The sequence below is a fragment of the Pipistrellus hanaki genome (genome assembly GCF_964339955.1).
Source record: "Pipistrellus hanaki genome assembly, chromosome: 3".
Classification (NCBI taxonomy): Eukaryota; Metazoa; Chordata; class Mammalia; order Chiroptera; family Vespertilionidae; genus Pipistrellus; species Pipistrellus hanaki.
In genome coordinates this window covers 96,444,327-96,462,690 of record NC_140505.1, presented here as the reverse complement: position 1 = coordinate 96,462,690, position 18,364 = coordinate 96,444,327, and the positions used below count along the sequence as shown (strand labels likewise).

General features: G+C 40.7%; 1 pseudogene across 1 annotated transcript; it reads left to right on the top strand.

Annotated features, from left to right (window-relative positions):
• Positions 1 to 1,631: 1,631 nt before the first annotated feature.
• LOC311619672 (protein ZAR1-like) lies at positions 1,632 to 2,285 on the top strand (annotated as a pseudogene). The gene has a single exon. The product of its transcript is annotated as a protein ZAR1-like (transcript).
• Positions 2,286 to 18,364: the final 16,079 nt, after the last annotated feature.

The following is an 18,364-nucleotide window of genomic DNA, read 5'->3' as shown; positions in this document are numbered from 1 at the left end:
CATGTGGCTTGCGAGCCACAGTTTGCCAACCACAGTGCTAAAGCAAAGTAAGCCAGTCAGAGAAAGACAAATATCACATGATCTCACTCATATGTGGAATCTAATGAACAAAATAAATGGATGAACAAAGTGTTTCTAGAGACGTGGGAGCATGGAACAGAATGTGGAATTTCAGAGGCAAGATGGGGAAGAGTGGGTGGTTGACAAGAGATTAACCAAAGAACTTGTATGCATATATGTATAACCCATGGACATAGACAATAGTGTGAAGGTCTAGGGTCAGGGTCAGGTGTGGGCTAGAAGGGATGGGGGTGGGGGAGGACATCTGTAATACTTTCAACAATAAAGATTAAAAATTAAAAAGGGTGGGCTCTGTAGGTGTCATTTCAGTTTGATCATAACCTCAGCTATAGCAGGAAGCTGACCAATACAGAGAAATACCAGAGCTTATGATCACCTAGGTCTGAACAGTAAAAACACTTATCTAACAATAGTTGCACTTATTGAACAGGTGAGTCTGCTTTGTGCTTCATATGCAATAGCACATTTTAATCTTACAATAATCCTATAAATTAGTTAGTACAGGTACTTGATAGGTCTGATCAAATAATTGAATCGATACCCTCTCCCCTGGGAACTGACCTGTAGACCACATTCTACTTGCTTAGACCACATTCCACTTGCTAAAACCATTATCTCTCCCCTCCAGATTTTCCTGGAATCCAGGCCTGCACAGAGAATTCTCGACCCAGAAAAAGTCTGTATGGAGTCCTTTAAAAACCTCTGACTGCCAGTCTTTGGGTGCTGGTGCCACTTTGGGGCTCAGCCCATCTGGGTTTCTAGATGACCTAATTCATAATTCTTCACCCCTTTTGGCCTCGTGTGTTCCTCCTTCAATGACCCTAACAGTATTGTCATAAGGAAACAATAACTTAAGTAACTTGCATGGTACAAAGGCCCAGGTTTTAATTCAAGTGGGTTAGATGTTAGATAATATCCTGCTATTAGATCTGTGTTTACCCTCTAAATCAGAACAATTTGCTCACTCTCACATGCATATGGCAGATGGGAAGGCAGGGAAGGGCGCATGTCATACAACCCTCTGAAATATATTTTCTCTCACTATATACACTTACCCACCCCTCCATAACTTTATGGTCCCTGTGCCCTGCCATAATAATGTATTTTCTTCTTTACACTCTTCTAGTATAAGGCTGTTCAAACAATTTACTGTACTCCTTGTATTTGTTTTACTATATGCTTTAAAACAGGATCTCTAAAATGGTACATTACTATCGGAATAAATAAATGAATGGCTAACTATATCATGAGTGTGAATAAGTCAGCAATGAAAAACAGCTTTGAAAAAAGATTCAGGAGCAGTGAATTGAAAAGATAAGAGCAATTTGAATCAGATGGTAATTAGGCCTCTGTAGGTAGGTAGCTCTCCTCCCACCACTCCCTTCAATTAGGGTAATACACAGCTCCCACCAGAATCTGAAATAAGTGGAAAATATAGGGATGAACCTGAGCCAACTTGAACTTGAGATAAAAGGGTCAGATGAAAGTAGAAGACAGAACAAGGACAGATGTAAACTAAATCAGGATATTGCACTAAGCCTGGACAGCAGATGGAGCACTTTGTCCAAGTTCCTCAGGCCTGTACCAGGAAACACACTATGGGAACACACTGCCTTTGGGCCAGCCTGGACTCTGACCACCAACAGCCTCACTGGAGGCAAAACACTGGTGCCCCCACTTTCCTGGCCAGGACGGGGCTGGTGGTGCCCACCAATGCCTGGGCCTACTGCAGTGAACCTTACAAGAGGGTCCAGCTTAAGGCCATTCTCTCCCAGATGGACCCCAGCCTGGGCCTGCTGCTGTGCAAGGCCAACACCAAGGAGGTGGGCGTGCAGGTGAGCCCACCTGTGGACAGGTCTGTGCAGTGCTCGCTGGGCCCTCTCACCCTGTGCAGCTGCTCTTTTTGGGGATGCAGGGACCCCAAGGCACCCCTACCAGCCTGGGACCTCTATTCACCAGTAATGGACCTCCGGGGCTTGATCCGGCCGCGGAAGGATGGGAAGGATGAGAAGGACAAGGAGAGGAAGGAGCTTTCGGGTCCTACAGAGGAAAGCCAGCAGTAGCAGAAGTCAACACCAAGGCCAGGGTTGCAAAAGGACAAGCAGAAGGAACTCTGGCAGCAGGACAAGTTGTGGGAGGAAGGTGCCTCTAGTCCTGGGGAAAGGCAGAGCAAGCGGGCCCAGGGAGATGCCACCCTCGCATGAAACCCACCTCTAGGTGAACTTAGTCTTCCCCCTCAGTCCTCTGCTGGCCCCTTCCTCTCTTTCCTCTTTTCCATTTCTGGGGCAAAAAGAACAAAATCTCCCCGGCTTCCTCCTTTTATTTGATTAGAGAAGAAGTTCTGAAAACCTATATTTTACCTGGCCTCCATGTTTTGTAACGTTTGAAGTAGGGTGTCAGCTTTAAGCATGTGCTAACCAAAAGTCTGGCAATTGTTATTAACTGAAAATGCAAGACAAAGAGGGATTTCAAGTCAGTGAAACATGTGATCAGAATTTTGTTTTGGGGAGACTGTGCTGGTGGCTTTGTGGAAAATGAATTTAAAAAGTGTGAGAAGCCCTAGCCAGTTTGGCTCAGTGGATAGAACATGGGCCTACGGACTAAAGGGTTCTATTCCAGTCAAAGGCATGTATCCAGTTAAAGGCTCAATACACTGCCCTGGTCAAGGTACACTCAGGAGGCAACCAATCAATGTGTCTTTCTCACATTCATGTTTCTTTGTCTCTCCCTCTCCCTTCCACTGTCTTTAAAAGTTAATGGAAAAATATCTTCATATGAGGGTTAACAACAACAACAACAAAGTGAGAGAGACTGTAGAGAAGAATCCCAGAGTAATCCTTCAGAGATGAGACACTGAATTAATGTAGTGACCTTGAGAACAACTGTGAATGAGGTTAAACAGGCTTTTTACATTTCCTATATAAAGCCACAAGCTTTTCTAGGAATAAAAGATTATCAGCCTAAAGAGTGTGCTAAGTCCCAATAAGTACTTTATGAGGAAAATTGGCTCCACTATAACCATTAAAAAATAATTTAAGAAAACAACTCTCTTAATGTTGATTTTGTTGCAGAAGCTGTTTATTTTATAAACAGAGGCCCAGTGCACAAAATTCATGCATGGCAGCAGTCTTGTGTCCACATGGGGGCAGCAATCTTGTGTTGGAGTGATGGCCAATTTGCATATTACCTCTTTATTATATAGGATGTTGTGTTTCAGATAAAATTAAGTGGATTTGAACATAGACAAAATTGTTATATTTTATCTTTTGAAATTTATATTAAAGTGTAAAATATGCACAGATAAAAAAAAATGGCCTGCTATATTTGGTCAAACATTTAATTAATTCACCCCTAAAGCCTTGGCAGGGCCAGACCAAATGATTTTGCATGCCTTATACAGACCAAATCCTTCTCCATTTATATGCCTGCATTGGGACCACTTTTCATCCTCTTTAGCCTAGGCTTGGCTCTGAAATTCCATCATAGGTCTAGCACAACACAAACTGCTTCCTTCCTCATTTCCCTCGCTTCTCCCTCTCAATGGTCTCCATCATTTCCACAGGAACAATTTTGGAGTGAGTAATACAATCGAAAAAAGGGTGGGCGTAGAAAAGAAGACGGGTCTTTGGAGTAAAGAAATGGTCAATTTTTTTGCTGAAACCAGTTTGGCTTAGTGGATAGAGCATTGGCCTGCGGACTGAGGGTCCCAGGTTCGATTTCAGTCAAGGGCATATACCTTGGTTGTGGGCACATCCCCAGTAGGGGATCTCATGGATGATTCTCCCTCATGGATGTTTCTAACTCTCTCTATACCTCTCTTCCTCTCTGTAAAAAAAAAAATTATATATATATATATATATATATATATATATATATATACATATATATATATATATATAAATGTTCAATTTTTTGTTCTGGGCATTGCTTATCTAGGTGTGTTTTAATTCACTAAGCTGTACACAGGTGTTGAGTCCTTTTATGCATCTATTTAAAATTTTTTTGTTTGTGTGTGTGTGAAATACATATATATATATATATATATATATATATATATTTCTAATTGGGGTAAAATGCGCACAATATAAAATTTACTATCTTCATCATATTAAGGGTACAATTCAGTTGCTCTAAGTATATTTACATGGCTGTGCAACCATCACCAGCATTCATCTCCAGAAATTTCATCTTGCAAAACTAAAACTCTTCCTAGTTACTGGTGACAGTTCTCCATCCTGCCAACCACTGTGAAAAGACAGAATGGCCACGTTTGCTCATTATATCTGAAATAATAAAAATTGTTATTCTGCCGAAACCGGTTTGGCTCAATGGATAGAGCATCAGCCTGCAGACTGAAAGGTCCCAGGTTTGATTCCAGTCAAGGGCATGTACCTTGATTCCGGGCACATCCCCAGTAGGGGGTGTGCAAGAGGCAGCTGATCGATGATTCTCTCTCATCGATGATTCTAACTCTCTATCCCTCTCTTTTCCTCTCTGTAAAAAATCAATAAAATATATTTTTAAAAAATTGTTATTCTGAAAATCCACTTAGTGATTCTGTCAATAAAAACAATTAACCAACCACAGAACTAGTGATTTAAATTTAAGGACACTTTTTATTACTTATCTTATAAAATGGTTATTTTAAAAATATTTCCTTATTGATTTCAGAGAGGAAAGAAAAGGTAGAGAGACAAAAACATCAACGATGAGAGAGGATCATTGGTTGGCTGCCTCCTGAACACTGCCCTCTGGGAATTAAGCCCGCAACCCGGGCCTGTGCCCTGGCCCACATCCAACCTGGGACCCTTCAGTCCATAGGCGACGCTCCATCCACTGAGGCAAATTGACTAGGGCTAAAATGGTTATTTTAAGTAATAATTTAGTCTAGGAAAGATACTGTTATAGCACAAACATAACATTTTAGTAAGAGTTTTGTAAATATTATAATCTAAGTTAACATTTATGTACCAAACATCTTTAAATATAGTACCAGAGAGAGGCCACTACTTTTAGTATGTTTCCAATTCCTAACTGACTATAAAAAGTTTTGTTAGGACGTTCTATAATGCAAAGGGGAAAAATCCTCTGGGCAATAAGAAATATTCGCACAAGTAAACCTAAGCTTTTGTGGTATCATGTAAAATTAGTCAGAGAAGTACATTTTCTAACTTTAATGTTTACAACTGATATTTTAAAGTTACTTAGACTATCCCTGGAATGAGGCAAAGACAGGAATGTATTGTAAGTGTATTTGCAGAAACATTTACCCATTGAAATCTTGCCATACTCTCATAAATTAATGTTACAAATATCTGAAGAAAAAGCTTAAAAGAAAAAATTTTAGAAGAAGGATTTTATTCAGTAGTACTAGAGAATCAAAGGAAGTGTTAACAGGAGAGAGAAAAGCCTAAACTGAAAAGATATCTAATCTTGTTAGGTTAATTTCTTAAAAGTATGTCTGAATTGTATCCATAGTTCTTATTCTAGGTGTTCTTAGGTGAAAAATCTATGCTCATTTACTTAAAGATTAAAGAAAGTCAGGGAATATCAGAATAGTCTGGCTTTCTCTTTTCCTTTTCCTTTTAAACTTAAGGTGTCTTTTTCCTGTCAATTTCATGGGGAGAAAAATAATATATCAGTAAAAATACAGGTGTTTTTTAAAAAAGTGAACCCTAGCTGGTTTGGCTCAGTGGATAGAGCATTGATTTGCAGACTCAAGGGTCCCAGGTTTGATTCCCATCAAGGGCACATGCCCAGGTTGTGGACTAGATCCCCAATGAGGAGTGTGCAGGAGGCAGCCAATCAATGATTCTCTCTCATCATTGATGTTTCTATCCCTCTCACCCTTTTTTCTTCATCCCTGAAATTAATAAAAATACATTTTAAAAAATAAATAAAAAGTGAGTCTATAAATATTATTTAAAATTTAGAAAATGGATTTGGGTACTATGAATGTGGTGATATTAACTATTGCACAGTGTGCAATGCCATCTGGATGCCTGGGCTTCTATACTCAGGGATGGAAGAAAATAAATGTCTCATATACTGTAGATAAAAAATAACGTGTGTGAAGTTAATAGGTAAGGCATGAGAGTTCAAAAATAAGCTTAGGGATGTAAAGAAAATCTATTAAATTGAGAAGTGAATCATTTCAGTGAAATTTGCAAATAATTAACAGGTTAGAAAAAATAATATCTGGAATTTGGCCCAAAGGGAGAGGTGATCTCTGTTTCTCTTGACATTTGGACATTTACAATGATGGATTGACCTTCTCAGTGGGAGGGAGAAGGAGCCCCACTTCAGGGTCACGGATCCCTCAAAGATGAGCTTTGTAAGATGAGCTTTCATTTTTCATAAAAATTGAAATCAGAACATCCACCTGCAGAAATCCCATAGGGCCCAGGGGTCTTCAAACTACGGCCCGCGGGCCACATGCGGCCCGCAGAGGAGTCTGATCCGGCCCGCCAGGTTTTTTGGGCAGTGAGCGCAGCCGAGGTGTTACAGTAGGAATTAGTAGTTCATATAGTCCGGCCCTCCAGCTCTCTGAGGGACCGTGATCTGGCCCCCACTTTAAAAAGTTTGAGGACCCCTGCAATAGGCACTACTGCAGAATTTAATTTCTGTTTAAATGACGGGTTTTCAGGAAAGTGAATCTAATTTTACATCCTACCCAGGCTCTACGTGGGCCAAGTAGATTCTGGTCAACTGCATAATACTGGCCTCTTCATGACATCTATCTATCTATCTATCTATCTATCTATCTATCTATCTATCTATCTGCCAAATGACCAGAATGATGGAATGACCGAAATGACTGGAACAACCAGTCGCTATGATGCACACTCTGGTGGCCAACTGTCCTGATCAGGGCCCTGATTAGCTTCCAATTTCCCATCTCCCCCCCCCCCCCCCCCCCCGGGCCTGTTTCCCCAGTTGCCCCCCCAGCCCCCTCCCTGATCAGGGGAAAGCCTGGCCGGCCAACCTCCCACAACCCCTACCCCCATCAACCAAACCCTGACCGGCCCCCATTAGGACCCCACCCATGCATGAATTCATGCACCAGGCCTCTAGTATAGGAATAAAATGCAATTTTATTTTTTAAATTTTTATTATTGAAAGTATTACATATGTCTCCTTTCCCCCCCATTTACTCCCTCCAGTTTACCCTCACGCCTCATCCCAGCACCTCACCTCCCCATTGTCTATGTCCATGGGCTATGAATATATGCATGAAAAGTCCTTGGTTGATCTCTTCCTACCCACCCTCCCCTGCCTTCCCTCTGAGGTTTAACATGCTTCTATGACTCTGGGTCTATTTTTGATCATCAGTTTATTTAGTTCATTAGATTCCACATATGAGTGATATTATCTGATACTTATCTTTCTCTGACTGGCTTATTTTGCTCAGCGTAATACTCTCCAGGTCCATCCATGTTCACAGGGAACCTGCGCACAGGCCAAGATCAAGGAAGGGTCTGCTTGGCTCTGCCAGCTCCACTGGCTCAGCTAAGGCCCCTCTGCATTGCTTGGCTCCCCAGGGCCCAGCACGGGCCTGGCCGCAGGCTCTCTCGCAGGTATTAGGGGATTGAGCTTTGGTGGCCATTCTAAAAGCTGAAAACGAGTTCAGAGCTCCCTTTATGAGTGGTGATTTATTGCAGGAATGGGGCAAAACTGGAGTGCCTGGTTGCTTTAAAATCCCCATGGAGCAGTCTCCACGGGCTGCTTTCATCAGGGCTGAGATCTGTTCAGATTAGCAGTCTGCCTGCCCTGGAGAGTTTATCTGTTCAGGTGGTAGTTTTGTAGACTATTTTTTTTAATTGAAAAATATCACTAGAGAAGGCCTTCAAATATTTTTTATTGTCTATGAGAAGCATAGGCGTAGATTCTGTTTATATATTTATATTTATATATATAAATATAGTATATATTTTAAATTTTTTAATGGATTTTTAAGAGAAAGGGAGAAGGAGATAGAAACATCAGTGATGAGAAAGAGAATTATTATTTTTTTTAAAAAATATTTTATTGATTTTTCTTACAGAGAGGAAAGGAGAGAGATAGAGAGCTAGAAACGTCAATGAGAGAGAAACATCGACCAGCTGCCTCTTGCACACCCCCTACTGGGGATGTGCCCGCAACCAATGTACATGCCCTTGACCAGAATCGAACCTGGGACCTTTCAGTCCGCAGACCCACGCTCTACCGCTGAGCCAAACCGGTTTCAGCGAGAAAGAGAATTATTGATTGGCTATCTCCCTCACGCCCCACACTGGGGATCGAGCCCACAACCCCAGGCATAAACCCTGACTGGGAATTAACTGTGACCTTCTGGTTCATAAGTTGGTGCTCAACCACTGAGCCATGCCGGCCCGCCTGTTTATATTTTTGATCACAAAAGAACTAAAAGTTCATAATACTTTCAGTCTGTTTATGGTATTTCTTGGATAATAAATGGAAATATTGTAGAATATTACCATCATCTTTCACTTTTCTTTAATATATAGAGTTAAAATTATTTGCATTAAGAAGTAAATACAGAAGCATATAAAGTCAAAAGTGGGAGTCCCATTTCTCAGCTCTGCTTGGAAGTATCAGCATGAAACCTCAGTGAATTTTCTTCCAATCTTTTCTATGCCATTGAAATAGTTTCTTCTGAGGGTCTTCAGGAACACAAAGCTAACTCATGAAATGTGGCAGGCTTTTGCTAGGAAAATACCGGAGACTAGTGGTTAGTTTGGCCTCTTCCGTTTCTTTGAGAAGTTGAGTAACCCATCCAGGGATATAAGCCACTGGTCATGTGAATAGGTAACCAGTCTCTCAGACTTAAGGGCCAGAGTGGAACCCAGAAAGATGGGGAGCTGCTCACTGCTGCCACCTGCTGTCAGCAAGGGTCACCGCAGGTGCTGCCTGCTCCCAGGCCCCTGGGGCTCCCTCAGGATGGCAGGGCCCAGCCAGCACCAGCCTCTTTGGGACCCTCCTGCACCTGCATGGCACCCCCCCCCCCCTCCACAAAACCTCACCATTTTTCCAAATGTAGCTATCTAGCCATTGTTGCTTTGTTAGGGTAACCATAAAAATGAAAAACAAAAAACACACATAAACATACACTACTTTCTCTCAAAAGAGGTATAGTGAGTGATATTAGCTGTAACCTGTCACCAGGTTCCAAGGTAGGTTTTGTCCTCGGGTTTCTATAAGCACTTCTGTCACCTGGGTTTTGGAATCTCACCATCTAGGCCTGTAAATGCCACAGTCCGATGATTTCTTGGTCATCACTCATCTGTGTGTGTGGGGGGAGATGACTTATTTTTAAAAGCATTTTAAATCATCTTATATAGCACAGCAACTCTTTAAAGAGTCAGTGTTATTTGGCTTTACTTCTCTTAATTGTTAGGGGGAAAATAACCTAATATATTCAATTCAAAAATTTCAGGTTCCTTATTAACTGTGATATCTACTTTATATATATTTATATATATATTTAGGGCAATTTTGAATCACAATATATATATATTTAGGGCAATTTTGAATCACAATAACTCAAGAAAGTGTGAATTTTCCCATTTTCCCTGCGTTTTTCAAGAGAGAGACCTCAATATGAACAGATATTTGCACACCCATGTTTACATTGATTAAAGGTGGAAACAATGAAAGTGTCCATCATTAATGAAAGGATAAACAAAACATGGTCTATATGTAAGTGGCATGTTATTCAACCTTAAAAAGGGAGGGAGCCCTAGCCAGATGGCTCAGTTGGTTAAAGTGTTATCCCAATTCCCCAGGGTTGTAGGTTCAATCCCCAGTCAGGGCACATACAAGAAGCAACCAATGAATGCATAAATGAGTGCAACAGCAAGTCTATATTTTCCTTTCTCCTCTTCCTCCTCCTCTTCTTCCTCCTCCTCCTCTTATTCCTTCTACTCCTTCTTGTTCTTCTCTCTAAAACCAATGAATAATTTTTTTTAAAGGGAATTCAGACACACTCTACAACATGCTTGAACCTTGAGGACATTGTACTAAGAATAATAAGCCAGTCACAAAACAACCAATGCCACTTATATGAGGTACCCAGAGGAGTCAGATTCATAGAAACAGAAATTAGATGGTGGGTGTCAGGGCTGAGAAAGGGGGGTGGGGTTTAGTGTTGAGTGAGGACAAAGTTTCAGTTTGAGAAGATGAAAAGGCTTGGAGACAGACGGTAGTAATGGTGGCAGAACAATGTGAATGTACAAAATGCACCAGAACCATAAAACAAAAAATAGTAAAATTTACGTTATGCATATCTTTCTACAATAAAAAGTTTGATAATGATATTGTGTAAAGACTAGGAAAATTAAGAAAACAACTCTTTCGCCCAGCCAGCATGGTTGAGCATCAACCTGTGAAACAGGAGGTCATGGTTCGATTCCCAGTAGGGGGTGTGCAGGAGGCAGCCAATCAATGATTCTCTCTCAGCATTGATGTTTCTCCCTTTCTGGTCCTTCCTTTCTGAAATCAATTAAAAAATATATTTTTTTAAAAAGAAAATTATTTTTTTACACTTGTCATAATTTGTATTTTCTAGATACAACTAAGACAACTAAGATACTTATCACATCGTTAAATTTTTAGTTGACAAGATTGCCTGCTTCTTATTTGACTTCAAGAAATATAATGTTGAGGATAATTTCAGAGGAAAATATATGTATATACACATATGTGAAGCTTTTTAGAGCTGAAATCTCAATTGTAGGAGCCATGTCTGTGTTCTAGTAAGATCTCTAGGGAAAAAAAAAAAAAAAAAAAAAAGGCAGGCCACCTTGCTACTCTCTGAGCCAGGTGCCTCTCCAACAGGTACAGAGGCACTACTCTCAAACTTTCTTCTTTTTATCAACCACTATGATATGCTTACCGAGAGCGCCCCCTTGTGGTTATTTCTGGAACTGCTACTCAGGGCCACACGATCTGAATAGTATCTCTATGCTTTGTAAATAAGATGCAAGTCCAAGAAATATTTGTTGAATACCTGTGTCTTTCCTACATGTGGCAGCCCAGAGTAAATGCAGTCATCTTCTCTGAGGTCATGCGAGAGAAGAATTTAATGGTTCTTTTTTTTTTTTTTTTTTTTTTTTTTTATTGATATCAGTAAAGAGAATAGTTGAAGGATTGCCTCTTACATGCAGCCCTGAAGATTGAGCTTGCAACCTGGGCACATGCCCTGACCAGGAAATCAAACTGTGACTTCCTGATTCACATGTCTATGCCCATGCTGGTGGGCTTTGTGTACATTTTCTTAATACTATCCTATCATTTTTTTATTTTCTTGTGATGATTTAACCTGAAAGTTCAGAAATGACAAACTTCATCTTATTCACTTAATCCCATATTCATCGGCATAAAATAATCTTTGCATAACGTATTTGCATACCAGTTTGTTTTCTCCATTTCTTCGGTTAGCCTTTTCTACCCATATTTTAACACTTATTTTACTTTTAATTTCTACTTTCATACATTTTTACCTCATTTGTTCCTTTGAAAAAACTGTTTATTTCCCCAGGTGCCAGTGGGAGGCAGAGGCAACATAAGTGGGCAGTAGGGGGATATCCCTACCATATTTTAGCCCTGATCACCAACCCTGAGAGCTGCCCTGACCTCCTCCTCAGTTCCCTGAGTCGACAGGAACCTTAAGCAGGACAAATTTAACACTTCTTTGACTGATGTGTCCCGGCTTACCTGCCCACCAAGGGACCTTCCCCATCAGCAGCTTGACCTCCATGGCCATCTTGACCATTCCCACTGCTGTTCAGGCTGTTTAAACTGCTGACTATGGGGAAAAGACCCCAGGCCCAAAAGCAATTGGTCATTGATAGGCTGCCTCCTGCACGCCCCGCACTGGGGTTTGAGCCCTGGAAATGTGATAGGAAAATCTCTCTCACCTGGAGTCTGCTTTTGCCTTCTTCTTTTCCACATTTATCCTTTCTTAGCAGCTCACGGAAATCACCAGTTCATCAGTCCCTGGGCCAAAGCATGGATGGCCAGTGGCTTACTGGCAACATGTGGAAAACGTGGGTCTGCCCAAGTTTTCTTCCTTCTCCACAATCACCACTGCTCTGCGCCCCCCCCCCCCCCCCCTTCAGTTTCTAGGCCCCTGAGAGTGGAGATCCAGGTGCTCACCCTTGGTAAACTGTCTGAGCAAACAGGTGCTGAGCCGGTCTCATCAGAAGCATCAGAGTTAGAGGCTCCATGGGACTGAGATGTATAGAGCCTGAGACAGGACACTAGCATCTCAGGGGCCTTCTGGGCTCCTTTACTGGGGATTTGAGAGTTAAAACTCTCACCAAGTAATCTCTGTAAAAGAGAGGGGTCATTCGTCCACCTGAAATGAAGCTATGAAGGTGCAGAGGATGAGGTATGGCAACTTTCTCCAGTCCACTTCTTTCTTTAGAAAGGCCAGAAAATGTGAAGCAGCCCAAACATACAGGGACAGAAATTTAAAACGTTGGTAGGAAGGTCTCAGGTGGTGGAAAAGTTTCCAGCAAAAAATGTTTGAACAAAAGCTGGACCAAGGCCCATTTCTGCCCATTCAAAAGGGAGCACCAAACAGGCCCCTAGCAGACTCACACTAACGACTTGGTTGCCCTCTTTGGATCCTTTTCTCTCATTTATAAGAGGAAGTAACAGGAAAAGGGAAATATTCACGGTTCCTGAGGTTTTGTGGAAAACTGTTCTTATATAAATATTACCTTTTTACATGTATGTGGAAGATCTTCAACTGTTGGGCATTCACACAATTTCTAAATAAATGTAGAAAAATATCTACACTGACTATATAAATTTTTTACTTACTTAATTAATTTTTAAATTAATCTTTATTGTTCAGATTATTACAGTTGTTCCTCTTTTCCCCACCATAGCTCCCCTCTACCCAGTTTCCACCCTACCCTCTGCCCTTACCCCCCCCCCCCCCCCACTGTCCTCATTCCTAGGTGTACGATTTTTGTCCGGTCTCTTCCCACCGGCCCCCCCCCCCCCACACCCTTTCCCCACCCCGAGAATTGTCAGTCCACTCCCTTTCTATGCCCCAGATTCTATTATATTCACCAGTTTATTCTGTTCATCAGATTTTTTTATTCACTTGATTTTTATTTAAAATTTTTTTTATTGTTTAAAGTATTACATATATCTCCTTTTTTTCCTCATTGACCTTCCCCCAGTGTCTTGTGTCCATTAGTTGTGCTTATATGCACACATACAAGTCCTTTGGTTGATCTCTTTCCCCACCCCCCCTCTTCCCAACACTCCCCAGCGTTCCTGCTGTAATTTGACAGTCTTCTCAGTGCTTTACTATCTCTACCTATCTTTTGGTTTATCAGCTTATAATGTTCTTTATTTTCCATAAATGAGTGAGATCGTGTGGTTTTTTTTTTTTTTTTTAAATATATTTTATTGATTTTTTACAGAGAGGAAGGGAGAGAGATAGAGAGCTAGAAACACGATGAGAGAGAAACAGACCAGCTGCCTCTTGCACACCCCCTACCGGGGATGTGCCTGCAACCAATGTACATGCCCTTGACCGGAATCGAACCCGGGACCTTACAGTCCGCAGACCGACGCTCTACCACTGAGCCAAACCGGCTTCGGCTCGTGTGGTTTTTGTTTTGTTTTTTTTTCATTGCCTGGCTTATTTCACTTAACATAATGCTCTCTAATTCCACCCATGCTGCTTCAAATGGTAAGAATTCCTTTTTTTTTTTTTTTTTTTTTTTTTTTTAGCAGCGTAGTATTCCATTGTGTAGATGTACCATAGTTTTCTAACCCACTCATCTGCTGATGGGCATTTAGGCTGTTTCCAAATCATAGCTATGGTGAACTGTGCTGCTATGAACATAGGGGTGCATATATTCTTTCTGATTGGTGTTTCTAGTTTCCTGGGATATATTCATAGAAGTGGGATTACTGGGTCAAATGGGAGTTCCATTTTCAGTTTTTTGAGGAAACTCCATACTGTTCTCCACAGTGGCTGCACCAGTCTGCATTCCTACCAGCAGTGCATCCTCTACAGCACTTGTCGTTTGTTGATTTGTTGATGATTGCCGTTCTAACAGGTGTAAGATGGTACTGTATTGCCATTTTGATTTGCATCTCTCCGATAACTAGTGACTTTGAGCATGTTTTCATATGTCTCTTGGCCTTCCTTCTGTCTTTTTTCAAAAAGATTCTATTTAGGTCCGTTGCCCTTTTTTTAATGGATCATTTATCTTCCTTTTGTTAAGTTGTATGAGTTCCCTGTAAAAGTTGGAGATTAAACCTTTATCAGCGATAACATTTGGAAATATGTTCTCCCATACAGTGGGCTTCCTTGTTGTTTTGTTGATGGTTTCTTTTGCTATAAAGAAGCTTTTTATTTTGATGTGGTCCCATTTGTTTATTTTCTCTTTATTTTCTCAATCTTTCCATTGCCCCAAGAGCCGTATCGGTGAAGAAATTGCTTTGGCATATGTCTGAGACTTCTCTGCCTCTGGATTCCTTCTAGTATTTTTATGGTTTCCCATCTTATGTTTAAGATCTTTATCCATTTTGAGTTTATTTTTGTGTATGGTATAAGTTGGTGGTCTAGTTTCATTTTTTGCATGTATCTGTCCAATTTTCCCAACACCATTTATTGAAGACACTGTCTTGACTCCATTGTATGTTCAAGCCTCCTTTGTCAAATATTAATTGAGCATAGTGGTTTAGGTTGATATCTGGGTTCTGTATTCTATTCCATTGGTCTATATGTCTGTTCTTGTGCCAGTACCAGGCTGTTTTGAGAACAGTGGCTTTGTAATATGGTTTGAAATCTGGTGTTTCCCATCTACTTAGTTCTTTCTCAAAATTGCTGAGGCTATTCAGGGTCTTTTTTTATTCCAGATGAATTTTTGGAGAGTTCTTTCTAGGTCTGTGAAATATGCTGTTGGTATTTTAATGGGGAATGCATTGAATCTATAGATTGCTTTGGGTAGTATGGACATTTTAATTATGTTGATCCTAATAATCCATGAACATGGTATGTTCTTCCATCGGTTTATGTTTTTTTTCAGTGTCCTGTAGTTTTCCGCGTATAGGTCTTTTACCTCCTTAGTTAAGTTTATTCCTAGGTATCTTAATTTTTTTGGTGCAATGGTAAATGGTATTGCTTTTTTAGTCTCTGTTTCTGTAAGTTCACTATTGGTGTATAGAAATGCCATAGATTTCTTGGCATTAATTTTGTATCCTGCTACATTGCCGAATTCATTTATTAAGTTCATCAGTTTTTTTTATGTACAATATGATGTCATATGCAAATAAGGACAGCTTTACTTCTTCTTTTCCAATTTGGATGCCTTTTCTTTCTTTCTTTCTTTCTTTCTTTCTTTCTTTCTTTCTTTCTTTTTCTTTCTTTCTTTTTTTTTTTTTTTTTTTTTTTGTCTGATTGCAATGGCTAATACTTCCAGTTCTGTGTCAAACAGGAGTGGTGAGAGTGGGCATCCCTGTTTTGTTCTTGCTTTTAGGGGAAATGGTTTTAGTTTTTGCCCATTGAATATGATGTTGGCTGTGGGTTTGTCATATATGGCTTTTATTATGTTGAGGTATGATCCTTCTATTCCCACCTTGTGGAAAATTTTTATCAAAAATGGGTGTTAGATTTTGTTGAATGCTTTTTTTGCATCAATAGATATGACTATGTGATTTTTATCTTTCAATTGGTTTATGTGATGTATCAAGTTTATTGATTTACAGATATTGTACCATCCTTGCATTCGTGGGATAAATGCTGCTTGGTCATGGTGTATGATCTTTCTGATATACAGCTGGATCCAATTTGCTACCGTGTTTCCCCGAAAATAAAACATCCTCCGAAAATAAGACCTACTTACAGGTTTCCTTCTGAGTGAAATATAAGGCATCCCCCCGAAAATAAGACCCCTCTGGGCTCTGACTTCTCTAAATACAATCTTTCCAACATGATTGCTATGGATGAAACTTCAGTGTTTATGGGCCAATCATCTCAACAACAATTGAACAGCAGGGTGCCTCCTCAGTGTACATTCCCTCCACTGCTTACGAAAGTGCACATGTTTCCTGTATTTTGGCAATTCATCTGGATGGCACTAAAATTCCACCTTTAATCATTTCTAAGGGCAAGAAGGAAAAGATTGAACGTGTTTTGGGCATTTTTATTCTTGAAACTGAAAAAGCCTGGGCCACACAAGCAGTTATAAGGAAGTGGGTCAATTTAATGCTGCCGCTTGTTATGCGAGGGAGCCAAAGAGGTCTGCTAGTCTGGGAAGCAGCCAGCACTCACTGCGCTAAAGACATGAAGACATTTCTTCACGAAAGAAAAATAGATCAGATAATGATTCCCACAGGAATGACGGCCTATCTCCAGACTCTTGATATTGCAATAAACAAGCCATTCAAAGACAATTTGCGCATGGAAATTAATGACTACATTGAAAATAGAATGGAGAGAAATCAGCGTGCAAACTTTGTGAAACCTAAACTGCAAGAAGTTGTGACTTGGGTGAAGAATTCATGGGAGAAAATCACTGACAGTTGCATTGCAAATGCACTGCGAGCAGGCTACCTTGACAAGAAGTACTCATTTAAAGACAGTGCTATTGCTAAACATGAGAGATTTGGTCCACTGATTCTGAAAGAAATGGAGTCACAAGAAATTCACCAGGAAATTCAGGAATTGGATTGTTATGATGATGTTCCAGAAGATGATGACATGATTGTCATTGAATAAATGAGTAAATTCTTGATACTGTAGGATTCACAGTTTGTCTGGTTTGTGTTGACAACTACCGTACTACCGTACCGTATACAGGTAATAAATTTCCTTTATTTTCATTTAACAATAAATGTGTCCCGTATTCTTCTTCATGGAAAAATAAGACATCCCCTGAAAATAAGACCTAGCGCATCTTTGGGAGCAAAACTTAATATAAGACACTCTCTTATTTTCGGGGAAACAGGGTAGAATTTTGTTGAGGATTTTGGCATCTATGTTCATGAGGGATATTGGCCTGTAATTCTCTTTCATTGTGTTGTCTTTATCTGGTTTTGGTATTAGGGTGATGTTGGCTTCATAGAAGAAGCTTGGAAGTGTTACTTCATCTTGAATTTTTTTTAATTTTTTAAATTAAATTATTATCTTTGTACATATACCATTGCCCCCCCCCCCACCCCCTCCATACATGCCCTCCCTCTCCAGAGTTTTGTGTCCATTGGTTGTACTTACATGCATGTATATAAGTCCTTCGGTTGATCTCTTATCTCCCCCAGATCTCCCTACCCTCCCCGCTGTAATTTGACAGTCTGCTTGTTGCTTTACTGTCTCTATATCTATCTTTTGGTTCTTCAGTTTATAATGTTCTTTATCATCCATAAGTAAGTGAGGTCATGTTGTGTTTCTCTTTCATTGACTGGCTTGTTTCCATCTTGAATTTTTTTGAATAGTCTGAGGAGGTTAGGTTTTAGTTATTCCTTGAATGTTTGGTAAAACTCTCCTGTGAAGCTGTCTGGCCTCAGGCTTTTGTTTGCTGGAAGCTTTTTGATGATTGCTTCAATTTCTTCCATAGTTATTGGCCTATTGAGATGTTTAGATTCTTCCTGATTGAGTTTTGGAAGGTTGTATTTTTCTAGGAATATGTCTATTTCCTCCAGGTTGTCCAGTGTGTTGAATAGAGATGTTCCTAGTATTTTTTAACACCCAAAACGTGGGTGACAAGAGTTTCCGGTTTCCCAGGGAGTCTCACGGCCTCTGGCCAGACCTATTTCCAACTGAGCTCCACGTGGCCTGGACCTGGTATCTAGTCCAGCCTGCAGGTCAAGGCATAGTGACCTGCAGGTCAGGTCCCAGCAGGGACTGGGGCGTCTTATTCCTGCCAGCTTCTCAGGGCCTGGCACCATCATCTTAGTTTCCCCAGTCACGCCTACGCTGAGTTCAAGGCACCAACAAGTCATTTCTTCTTCACTGAGGACTCATCTGCTTCTTCACTGGTGGCTGAGGATGAGGCCCCACGCCCTTTTACAAGCCTGTCCTACCTGAAGTGGCTGTGATTTGGACTGACTCAGGTGAAGGAAAATGCCTGCTGAGTCACCACCACTTCCTACAACACCCAGGATCTCCATTAATTAAGGCCTCCAGTCCACGTGGTGAATCGCCAGCCTGAGATCAGAAATGAGGGCACACCCAGGCGCCAGGGGCATGGAAGGAGCACAGCTTAGTCCCTTCTTTGTGAGCTCAGAACACGGGCCCATCCCTGCCTGCTCT